Here is a 13,766-nt window from a genome sequence, read left to right on the forward strand (position 1 = left end):
AACACCTGCACATGCAAAGGAAGAGACAGATACCAACATAAAAACTACCAAGGCACAACTATATTTCAGTCAGAAAGGAAATAAATCAACACATCACCATGATAGGTAATGAGATTGGAACTATAATAGCAGTCGCTCATCAATTAATAAACAGGAAAAGTTACAACCATTGTTCTGACGTCGACCCTTCTCCTGGCTGGGCGAGTAACTATATGTGTCTTGCAATGCATCTCCTCTCCGGCAGCATAACCTCTCTAGCACTCACTAGCATTCCTCCAAGAACTCAAGAACTCAACACTAACACTCCATGACCAATAATCATCACTACTATCACTCAATCACTAAATCACTAGCACTAGCTTGTCCAATGCATAATGACAAGCTTATATAGATGAAGAAGGGAGGAGGATACGATGAACCGGGACACCTTTCGCGGATTAGCATTATCCTCAAAAGCCATAAAGATGGGTAAAGCTCAACAAAAGATTGATTTTTTATCCTCAGAAAAGCTCCATGTAATGAAGGAAACAACAGTCGGACGTGCGTTAAGGCAAAAAGCACGACTAAATTTGGTTGGCGCGACTATTGCTCTAAGACAGAGCGCCAATGGTCGCGCCCTCTTTTGAGGATCTCCACCATTGGCGCGGGTAGAATACTGTGGACTTGCGCCAATGGAAAAAGATCACTTTCCAGGGATAATCTGCAGAAGATGTCTTCAGGGAACATGGAGTACATACTCAGGGAAACATAATGCAAGTGTTTTTAGACTTTGTCACTTCTTATAACTCCCGGGATGGGTCCTCCAAGGTACGACAAGAGGAGTAACAGGGATGGTGACAAATTACTGTGTAACAGAAGGATTGGATTTATTGATATTTGCATCTTAATGTCTGCTACTGATGTTGCATTTCTGTACTCTTAGTAGTTGTTAGAAGTAAGTAGAAGTAAATCATTATTGCTTGAAGTTTGTGAGTAAAAATCAGTCATAAATGGTACTTTTATCTCTTGATGAATTTCTACTTATTTGCTTAGAGTGATATACAGCTAATGTTATTTATATGTTAATGTATAAATGTGTGGTTACCATTTGGCACTTTTGTACAATGGAGTCATTTGTTCATGCTTGACATATGAATGATTTATCATGCGATATGCTGTCCACAACTGTCCTGTTTAACTTCTTATGCAGAATGGTTTATCTTAAATGGTTTATATTCTTATAGTAGCTGAATAATCTTCATTGCCAGTTATTATATGAAATCTTTTTAGATCGCATGATGGAAAAGATATACCCCGGGTTAGCGTAGATTGCATATGTTGTTTTCATTAGATTTCAGCAGCTTATAGTCAAATCATGAGTTAGATTTAAATTAGCTCTCAAAAGTTCCCAAAGACACAGCATAATCAAACCCTACACACACACACACCCCTTAGATCGGGAAGCTGGTCCCGTTATCCCCAGTCGGACCCGCTACACCAAACGGGCAAGGAGCCGCCAACCAGGTTCCCGACCGGGTGGGTATCCCCCTTGTTGTTGACCCGATTTCAAGGCCCTCAACAGGACCCATAACTGTCACCTCTGCCTTCGAAGTCATGACCCCACCACCATTTCCGCTCATGTGTTAAACACCCATCACCTTGCCTCTCATCCCACACACCCTTCCATCATCTGATGGCCCACGGCCCTTTTCGGCCCTCATTCGTCATCCGAAATTTATCGGAGGGGTGCGGGGAGGTCTGAAATAGGAAGTTTCTCAAATTGCCATCATAAACAACCTTTTCCACATTTTAGTGTTTCGGGACTTAAAACCCCGAAACCATTTACCGCCTTGACTTTCTCCCAAACGCGGTTTACATTTATTCCATTACCGTCGCTCCTACATCATCATCCACCTCCGCTCTCCTATCCGTTGCGTTCATTCTACTTCATCCACCACATCATCCATCTTCTGCCATTCATCCAATAAAACTTCACCATGTCAGTTCCCCATTGCGCCACAACGCTCCCGTTCCATTGCCTGACTCAAGGTCATTGAAACTATGTTTTTCCTATACACCGCATTGATTTAAAACATGGTTTTTGAACCCATAAGAACATATTTTCATAAACAAAAAGAGGTTTTTTCTTCCAATATCTCTATTAACAAAACCTCTCCCAGTTTTGTAACAGCGCTTATGGTTTGGGAGATTTTAAAGAAACTTTGAAGACATATGTTCTCGAATTTTTCCTGTTTAGTCATATTTTTGCAGAACATATTGTGGCCAATAAAAAATGATTCTTGAGAAAAGGAAGGTTTTATGTCTTCCTAAGATGCTAAAGTAAAATAACCTACTTCAGATTTTACACAGCTATTACATAATCAGAGATACAAGTACATCTTCACAGCCTATTTTTCGAACTGTGTAAATTCCTTTTTAGACATCCTTTTGTACAACATAATGTTAACAACTGAGGCTGGATTTGGGGAAACTCGGTGAGGTTTATCTCAAGAATATATTCTTCTACAATAACCTCTCTCCATTTTTACAGAACTCTCTCAGATTTAGATATAAAAAGTCATGACTGGACCCTATTCTGCAGGATTTCAGGAGGAAAATGCTCAAAGACACTTAGTGACTTGGAGGCCAAATCATCAAATATGAGTTGTAAACAAATTCGAATTGCTCTTCTTAGCAATAGAAATCCTCAAGGATAGTACCAAAAATCTTCAAATAGTTTTAGTTACCTTTATTTGTATTCTATTTTTGTAATACAATTTTCAAATATTTAAAGTAGCCCTTGATATTTTTATCAAGATATTTTGTAATAAACTGTATAAATACTTCATCAATTGAAGTAATACAGGTTGGATTTTGATGCCAAGACTCTTCACTCTAGAATAAAGCTTCTGTTGTAGTTTTTCTAATGAAAGCCTTATGGCTCTAGTTTTGACAGAATTTTGTGCTTCGAGTATGTTTTTCGAGTTTTTCATATCTTATTTCTACACATGACAAAAGTGTTTATAGGAAGGTCTGCAAAATCATTATCTTTAGAAAGAGATTTGTTCATTGGACTGTTTGTTCATCATAACTCCTCTTTAACTGGTTTTGTTATGTGCTTTCTGACAACCATTAAAAGAGATTAGATTATTAGGCTATTTGTCTGAAATAGCTCCTCTTAGAATTGGTTTCAGTCTAGCCATTTTGTTTCCCTTTAAATATGTTTTGTTGGGTTGTAGAAATCTTCTACACGCATCCAAATCTTCCTAGTGGTCAAGTAATTAGTCTGGATACTCAATTATTAGGAATCTCCTTACATTCTTCTGCCAAATTCTTATACAAATCAAGTCATTCTGTCAGGCTGGAAGCTGACACTTTCAAAAGGAACCCTGTGAGAGAGCCTTTAAATCATGAGTAGGGATTATCATTGATCGCCAACCACCTCCAATTAAAACCATAAATCTAGCCATTATGCTTCAAAGTCTATTATTTAGTGACAAGTGAACAGTGTTAAACAAAGCCTCGTAACAACTGAGGGAGCCCCCTCTAATTCATGGGCCATCTTGAACCTAAAGGTTGGTTGAGTTGGTTTCCTAGCGTATTTTTTGTAGCCAAGGACTGCCTATGGGAAACAGGTACAACATTTGGTGTCGTTGTTAGGGAAGCAAAGTAAAAATCTTTCTCCGAGGAACGATAAAGTTTAGATCTTGGTGAACAAGGAATAGGCATTTGTATTGGTTGCATTATTTTCACCTAGTGACTCCACTTTGTCGGATGGTGATTCCACTGGATTACTGATCCCACTCCTGTTTTGAAATTTTAGCTACCTTTACTACTATGCAAGGTTTGTCGATACTTGCAGTAAGTAGTATATGTATCTCCCTCTCATCCTTGATCAGAAATCTAAAATGTCTACAGAGGATGCAGCTTCTAAAGGATACATGTGAGTATAGGTTTTCCATTGGATTTTATGTTCATATTGTATATATTCTTCATATTTTCAGGTGCTGGCAACGTGGTATGTCAATAAATCCACTCCGCACTTGGTTACATTGGAAAGAATATTACAACTAATAGTGTAAATTTTTTGTAGTATACCTAGGGGGGATAATATGGGGTACAAAGGGAGGCACCCAAGGGAATAATGTAATAATGGAATGGTTCATAGTAATAAATAAGGTGGTTAACCTGTATCATGTAAGGGAGCACAAGTAGTTAGCAATAATGTAATAAGCCCATGGTATTAGATAGATGGTATTGAGGGAACCATGGTAATGACCCATGGTATTGTATGTATGAGGCCTATATATGTTGGAAATAATACTGAGAGGGGGGGGGTGAATCAGTATTATCAGATCAATCAAACTTTAAATTTCATACTCAGAAACATATACGCTACTTCAATTAAGTGAACCCGCGTGTACACGCCACTGTGTCTAATGAAACTCGCGTATATCCAGAGATCTTATAATTCAGTTAGCTTAATCTTCAGTAAATGCATCAGATCATTATTAAGCATATTAACAGTAAACAGGTGCAGAATAACAGAACAGAACATCACACAAGAGCCACACGCATGAACACAAAGATATAAGGTGGAAACCCAATGTGGGTGAAAACCACCTGCTGCAAGTCATCTCAATCTTCTTCTTAATAAGAAAATCCTTTTACAATATTTGTACTGGTGCAGTCTTATACCAGTACGGGAGCTACAACCCCCTTTGCTCTTGTACTAGCCGATCCATTTACTAGTACGCAGGCTGCTACCTGCTACAATGCTCCAAAGATCTCCTTTAGCTTTTGTACTAGCTTAGATACTAGTACGTAGGTGCTTGCCTACAATCTTCTCACCTCCAGGTACCACGTTTCATCAATTTTCAGACTGGATACACTGAAGCACAACACATAATCTGTAAGGCCACTTTTCATCCAATTTTCATACTGGACCCATAACTATCATTGAAGCTCAAAACAATCATCAAACTCTGAATCACTGAAACCCTGTTAACAACAGTCACCAGAACACAGAGCAGACACAGAACTCTGTAATAACCATCAGATCCATCTGCAACTTCAAATATTAAGATTTACAATGTATATGCCACTTCGATGAATCAAACCCGCGTGTATACGCGCTTTCTCCAAAGACAACCCGCGTACAGATCTAAAAATAATTTCTCATCACTTTGCAGCTGTACCAGACATCAATCATACTATAACACTTATAGAATATTATTTGCGTCAGTATGCAGATCTAGAATAAGCATAATCAACCATATAAAGATAGTTCATTTCAAACCATTTGATCCCGACCTCTCCTTAGATCTTGTTCTCCATCAACCGATGAGATCTCTCCTTAGCTCAGATCAAGCAATGCATCATCAACCCATAACCTGCATACTGGATCTAATGCTTCATCAGATATTCAAGACATTTCAGATACCCTTGCCTAATGATTTCCTTCTCCTTATATAGCCTTAGGCCTTGTTCAATACCAAGAGCCAAAACCATAGAAATCCAATACCATCAACTTCAAAACTAGGGATCAACACGTCCGCCGAGACGCCAAGGTCCAAAACCATAGGCACAACTTCCAAGGACTAACCGCCATGGACCAAAGGTACTTTTCCACATACACGCACTTTTGCTGAAGCCAACCTGCGTGTACACGCGACTTGGGCTTAACGAACCTGCGTGTATGAACTTTCTCTTCTTCTTATAATCTGATCATCAATTCCTTGCTGCTGACCTTCTGTACTATGATTTGTCATCAGTGAGGTTTGCCATCAAGGACAACACTTATCTCATAATGCCAACAATCTCCCCCTTTGGACTTGATGGCAAAGCTAACTTGTCACACTTAGAATTAGCATCTGATTCCTTTGAGCTGTCCTCCATCAGTCACATCTGATATCTCTTCTGAAGATTCATCATCTGATTCCTTTGAGCTATCCTCCATCAGTCACATCTGATATCTCGTCTGAAGATTCATCCAGTTATACATAAGTGAGATATTCTTCCATCAGTCACATCTGATATCTCTTCTGAAGATTCAACATCTGATTCCTTTGAGCTATCCTCCATCAGTTACATCTGATATCTTGTCTGAAGATTCATCCAGTTATACATAAGTGAGATATGAGAGGGTTGCCATCAAGTACAACACATGCATCATAATGCCAACAATCTCCCCCTTTGGACTTGATGGCAACAACACCAAATCACTCTCCCCCTTTGACATCAAGGGCAAAGGGTGGACCAAGATATTCTCTTCCTTTGCTGAATCATTCCACTGTCCATACTCCCCCTGAGTACCTGCTGAAATCTCTGAATAATCTCCCCCTTTGTATATGCCAAGGTGTACCAATCTGTCAATGCTCCCCCTGAGTACATGCCAAGTCTCTGTACTGCTGAAGTGTGCTGTTCATGCTCTTCCTGACTGTAGGCAAGATCTGCAAAAGATGTTCTTCAAGAAGAACATGACTCTATACATCATAAAAGACCTTCCTATCACCAAAGACTCATACATACATCCATCTCTCAACTAAGTGAGGATATACAAAAATTGACTCATCCACCCAACCAAGTGGGGATACATCAAAAGTTTACATATGACAACCAATCATATTGCATCAATCATCCCAGGCATAGTGGGGAAATCAAAATAGGCCGTTACATGACCTTGACACCATGAAAGAGATACCACAAAAGAGATATATGACATAGAGACGAAATAACTAGACCAAGACTTATGAAAGTCACCAGCAGCATCTGATAATCACCATTCAGATCAGCAACCAAGAGATCCTTCTGTTCTCCTTTCGCCTTTGTTCCTCCTGAAATCAACACCAAATGTGAACTAGAACCAAAAGCTTTAAGATAATGCCAACAATGCATCATTGGAAGATTATCTGCTCCCTCTGAACCTGTGCCAGATGATCTCTGTCAGACCTATATCAGACTTTCTGCAACCAACATCTGTCCCTGCTGATTTTCTTCAAATCTCCATATACGCGTCTGTATACACATAAACAGGCGTATATACGCAGATATCCCTTACGCAACGCGCGTACACCATATACGCGACTATCCCCTTGTAAAACGGCGTATGCACGCGGATATCCTTTAAACAACACGCGTACACAAATTTCCATATCAGCAACCTGTAAATGTCCTGTAGAGAATAGGTCATCAACCTATAACAAGGTTTGTCTGCATCAATTCATCCCTTTGAACAGAATTCAGAGTCATTCACATTGTATCATGTGTGAAACCACCATAGCCATTTCATCAAGCTCTACATGATCCAAGTATCATTACTTGGGAACATCTGCATCAATTAACATATGTAAGGATCAACCTATCATCATATAGATAAGAACTCATCACCATGTCTTCAATAAAGCAACTTTGAGTAGTCATCCATGTATCATCACTATGTATCTTGAGCTCAAATTCTTTTGACAAAGATTCTTGATATCATCATCAGCAACAATCCTTATCCGCATGAGTGCCTGCATCATAACTGTATGATATTTATGCATATGACAACAGCAGTATATAAGTGACTCATCATCAAGTGAGGAAGATGTGTATTCAAGCTTTGTACTTCTCCTTGTTCTTATGAAGATCACCATGTAAGCACCATATATGCATCATCAAAGAATCAACCATAAATCTGATCTGAACATCTTCTATGTAACTCCAAGAATCATATGAGAGTTTATCATAGACAACTCACAATAGCAAGATATATCATTTAGCCATATAAGAATCATCACCAAGGATTATTAACCATAATGCCAACAATGAATTACTAAAGGCATATGCTCCCCCTCAATCAGTGCCATCTGTTAGATCTGATCATGCATAAGCATCAAAACATCATCATCCTCAAGTTAGGATCAAAACACTTCTAGACATCATACAAGTAACAAAACATTTCCACACATCCTCAGCAGACTGTAACCAATAGGGCAAATAATAGACTGAATCATATCAGATCCTTTTTCTGATCCTGTTCCCACTGCTTTTCCTCAAACTGACATATACGCGACTTTGCAGTGTCTAACTCGCGTATATACGCGACTTCCCTTTAAGGAACTTGCGTATGAGATTCAGGACACTGAAGTTTTACACTTTCAGCTCCCCCTGAGTCTGATATGTCTGTGCTGTGCTGTGTCTCAGTACATTGTGCTGACTGTACTTCCTTCTTCCTCCATATCTTCAAGTGTGATGAGGTTTTCTTCTTTTGGTGTGATGTCCATCCTTTGTTCCTGCATTCCTTTGCTATATGTCCAATCGTGTTACATGCATAACATCTTACATGTTTCATATTCCTCCTGTAGCAATCAGCAGCTTTGTGACCAAACATATTGCAAGAAAAACAATATCCATTAAAGTACCTTGAATGTGATGATCTTTCTACATGATGGTCTTGAACCCTTCTTCTTCCACATCTAGTTGCAACATGTCCAAGATTATGACATACATAACATTCAACATTATTCATAGGAGGAGTAAACGATTTTCTTTGAGGAGTCTCTTTCCTTGATTGTTGATGGGATTGACCTTTCATCTCCTTGTTGATCATTTTAGTTTTCTCTTTAGAGTTCCTTGCCTCACCTTGTGAACTAGATTCACCTTCAACAGATTCATGAAAACCAAGACCAGTCTTGATAGCAGGAGACCTTTGACTACTAAGAATATCATCCAAGACTTTAGAACTATCTTGAAATCGTAAAAGCTTATCCTTTTCTTCCATTTTACCTTTCAAGATATTTACCTCAACTTGAAGTTGTTCCTCCTTTTCTAGACATTGTTTCTTCATGTCTTCTCCATCTTTCCTTCCTTCTTCCAACTGATGCCTTAGTTTGAGAATCTCCTTTTCTTGTTCTTCATTCAGATCCTGCTGCATTTGACGAACTCGGAAGGCACATTCTAGTTGAGATTTTAAGCTGGTGACTTCGTTTTCTTGTTTTGCAGTAGCTTGGAGTAGATCTGTATTCTGCTTCTTTGATTCTTCAAGATCTCCTTTTAGTGAGAGGATTGTAGCTTCAAGATTTTCATAGTAGCTGGATCTATCTTTGAGTTTCTTGATGGTTGTGTTTTTTTCATTGACCTCATTTCTTAGAGAAGTTGCTTCAACCTGCAACTTTTGATATTTCTCCTTGAATAACTCTCGTTGAGCCTTACCAGTATCATCCTTTATGTTCAGAAGATCTTCTTGAGTTCTAATTTTGCTTCTTAGTCTTCTAAATTATGCTTCTATCTCATTTCCTTCTTGTTCCCCCATAAGAGCAAGTTCAGTAGTTTCACTATCACTTCCGTCTGTCTCACAAGGAAATATGGCTGGAACATCAGAGGATAACACATTCATACCTGATAATGATTCTGAATCTGATTCTAAATCTGAAGAGCTTCTTATACCTAATCCCCAATCGACTCTCCCACTGTCATAGATCTTCTGAGATGTCTTCTTCTTCTTATGAGCTTTCTTCTTAAGCTTCTTTCCCATTGTTCCACGGATCTCCTTCAAGCGATCAAGCTTCTACCAAAGGACCTGCTCTGATACCAATTGTTGGAAATAATACTGAGAGGGGGGGGGGGTGAATCAGTATTATCAGATCAATCAAACTTTAAATTTCATACTCAGAAACATATACGCTACTTCAATTAAGTGAACCCGCGTGTACACGCCACTGTGTCTAATGAAACTCGCGTATATCCAGAGATCTTATAATTCAGTTAGCTTAATCTTCAGTAAATGCATCAGATCATTATTAAGCATATTAACAGTAAACAGGTGCAGAATAACAGAACAGAACATCACACAAGAGCCACACGCATGAACACAAAGATATAAGGTGGAAACCCAATGTGGGTGAAAACCACCTGCTGCAAGTCATCTCAATCTTCTTCTTAATAAGAAAATCCTTTTACAATATTTGTACTGGTGCAGTCTTATACCAGTACGGGAGCTACAACCCCCTTTGCTCTTGTACTAGCCGATCCATTTACTAGTACGCAGGCTGCTACCTGCTACAATGCTCCAAAGATCTCCTTTAGCTTTTGTACTAGCTTAGATACTAGTACGTAGGTGCTTGCCTACAATCTTCTCACCTCCAGGTACCACGTTTCATCAATTTTCAGACTGGATACACTGAAGCACAACACATAATATGTAAGGCCAATTTTCATCCAATTTTCATACTGGACCCATAACTATCATTGAAGCTCAAAACAATCATCAAACTCTGAATCACTGAAACCCTGTTAACAACAGTCACCAGAACACAGAGCAGACACAGAACTCTGTAATAACCATCAGATCCATCTGCAACTTCAAATATTAAGATTTACAATGTATACGCCACTTCGATGAATCAAACCCGCGTGTATACGCGCTTTCTCCAAAGACAACCCGCGTACAGATCTAAAAATAATTTCTCATCACTTTGCAGCTGTACCAGACATCAATCATACTATAACACTTATAGAATATTATTTACGTCAGTATGCAGATCTAGAATAAGCATAATCAACCATATAAAGATAGTTCATTTCAAACCATTTGATCCCGATCTCTCCTTAGATCTTGTTCTCCATCAACCGATGAGATCTCTCCTTAGCTCAGATCAAGCAATGCATCATCAACCCATAACCTGCATACTGGATCTAATGCTTCATCAGATATTCAAGACATTTCAGATACCCTTGCCTAATGATTTCCTTCTCCTTATATAGCCTTAGGCCTTGTTCAATACCAAGAGCCAAAACCATAGAAATCCAATACCATCAACTTCAAAACTAGGGATCAACACGTCCGCCGAGACGCCAAGGTCCAAAACCATAGGCACAACTTCCAAGGACTAACCGCCATGGACCAAAGGTACTTTTCCACATACACGCGCTTTTGCTGAAGCCAACCTGCGTGTACACGCGACTTGGGCTTAACGAACCTGCGTGTATGAACTTTCTCTTCTTCTTATAATCTGATCATCAATTCCTTGCTGCTGACCTTCTGTACTATGATTTGTCATCAGTGAGGTTTGCCATCAAGGACAACACTTATCTCATAATGCCAACAATCTCCCCCTTTGGACTTGATGGCAAAGCTAACTTGTCACACTTAGAATTAGCATCTGATTCCTTTGAGCTGTCCTCCATCAGTCACATCTGATATCTCTTCTGAAGATTCATCATCTGATTCCTTTGAGCTATCCTCCATCAGTCACATCTGATATCTCGTCTGAAGATTCATCCAGTTATACATAAGTGAGATATTCTTCCATCAGTCACATCTGATATCTCTTCTGAAGATTCAACATCTGATTCCTTTGAGCTATCCTCCATCAGTTACATCTGATATCTTGTCTGAAGATTCATCCAGTTATACATAAGTGAGATATGAGAGGGTTGCCATCAAGTACAACACATGCATCATAATGCCAACAATATAGAGGCTAGAGACTCCACATTGAGGGATTTCAAGGAATATTGTATGAACAGGCATATGGCTTGTGGAGTGTTCTCCTTCATTAAGGAGTGAATGTATGGTGTTGCCCTACCTTAATTGTTTGATCAATAAAGAATCATTTCTATCCATATTCAGATCATCTCCTTTATTGGGTTTATTTTTATTCTCTTATATTTCTAGGTCAGAGTTATAACAAGTGGTGTTAGCGCTTGAAATTTCACCTCAGGCTGAGAAAGGTAAACCTCAAGGCAACATCAAACCATTTAGCCTCGTAGCTAGCCCTACGGGGCAGGAGAAGGCTCTCTCCAGTCTATCTCAGTAAAATCTTCAATAGATGAGATGACCAATAAGGTAACACTAATTTTAGGCTAGTAAACTGATCAAAAAGGTTGATTTGGGGTTTTTAGGGTTTTTGGTGGCAATTTGAGGGGATGGCAATTTTGGGTGCGGGGATTGGACACAGTTTCTGCAGGGGGTTCTTTGGGGCGAGGTAGGAGACAGTATTGATGCTTTTGATTGAGGTGGATGATCCGGAATGACAGGTGAGGACCTAAGGAGAGCAAACAATAACTTTGAATTCTCCTTAAACAGTAGAAAACATTGAAATTAAACAAACTTAAAAGCAGAGCATGACAGTCATGAATTCACATAACACACTTACAGGTACCTATAGAAAACACACCATCAATACATGTAACCACAAGAATCCCAAAAAGGACTGCAAAACCCTGGTCTTCCTTAGCCAAACATTGCAGAGATACAGTTAATAATACAATGATAGCTTCTCCCTCAAGAGTCCAACCATGAAAATGAGCAAGAAAGTACATAATATAGATGATCTAACCTCTTTCCCTGCCTCCATGGGTCGAGCTCACTATCCTAGGAGCTGTTTCAACCACTTCTAAACTAAGCACTACAAACTAGGCAGTCAAAACAACTTGCCTCTATAAGCTAGGAAACCAATTCATTCATTTAATATTTACCCTTTTCATGAATGAATCCTTTAGAAGTGTTACATAAGAGTAAAAGTGTCTTAAAAGTACAATAATTACATCAAAGAGAATCATAATTCACCCCAAAAAGTCAAACTGGGTCAAAATGCGCTTTTTTGAGCTGTACAGTGCATTTTGGAAAAATCTGCCTGACGGGTCGCGCGCCCCTGCCTGACGGGTCGTGCGCCTTTGGACCCGTTTTTGGGGCACTTGCAGGTGGCCAAATTGAGCAAGAGTAGGCTTGTTGGAAAGGTCTGTGAGTCTACTTTCCAACCCAACTGGAATTTCTGAATTTGGAGTTCATTTTCCCTATCAAAAATCAACTCTCCCAAGACTTCTTTCTGCAATTCAAAAAAGTGGCAGAAAGTCATTTTTTACTAGTTTTTTGACTTTCTGGAGGCCCAAAACTTCACCAAATCTCAAGTCCATCCATGAGCATGTGTAACTTTGCATGAAAAATCTGGAAATGATGAGTTTTTGTCAAATGGAGTTGCCATGATGAAGGGTCGCGCGGGGGGTGAGACCCGTTAATGGGAAAAACCTGCAAATTGCCTGAAAATGCCAAAATTCACCCAAAATTCTCAAAATTTCTTGGGATTTGCACTGTGGCTAGGCTATTTAGTGCCTTGATCCTTGAGTGAAGCCTCAGCCAAGATACGGAGGGGATTGGGCCTCTTTCTCCGTTTTAGTGCCTCGGTCAACCGCCTTTGAAACATCTTCCTCTTTGCCTTGCACACATGCATTCTTGCCCAGTAATGGTTCTTCATGTTCCTCAGCAATTTCTTCTCTTGGTTGGCCTTAGCCAACAGCCTCTCCAAGTGTGAATTTACACAGATGAGCATGGACTCTCGGTCAGCAGGTAATGGATCACCGGGTCTTCTTCGGTTCAAGATTCGGTCACTACGAATCCTCCACAACTCATCAAGTGCTTACTCATCTTCCAGCTGTTTGTTGCGCTGCTCGAGGTATGTGATGGTCCATTGTGCACCCTCTAATCTCCTCTGCAAGGCATCATTTTCAGCTCTGAGATGCTGAATGATCTCCTTTGCCTCTCGGCTAGGAGAACTGGCCTCAAGATCGACAAGCTCAATATCTGGAACTCCTAATGGCCCCTCATCAATCATGGGCTGTTTGCCCCTCACTGGTACCTGTGCTGGTGAAGAAAGCGAGGCCCCTTCCACCTGATGTGGAGATAACACTCGCTGAGCTGATGATGAAGGCGAGACCCCTTCCACATGCTATGGAGAAAGTACTCGCCGAGCTGCTGCAAATAAGGACCTCGGGCCTTTCTGATAGGTAACGAGAGGTGAGGAGCT

Source organism: Pinus tabuliformis, chromosome 3_1 (assembly GCF_031772625.1).
Source record: "Pinus tabuliformis cultivar Carrire ecotype Pingquan chromosome 3_1, CPIR1, whole genome shotgun sequence".
In the NCBI taxonomy this organism is placed as follows: Eukaryota; Viridiplantae; Streptophyta; class Pinopsida; order Pinales; family Pinaceae; genus Pinus; species Pinus tabuliformis.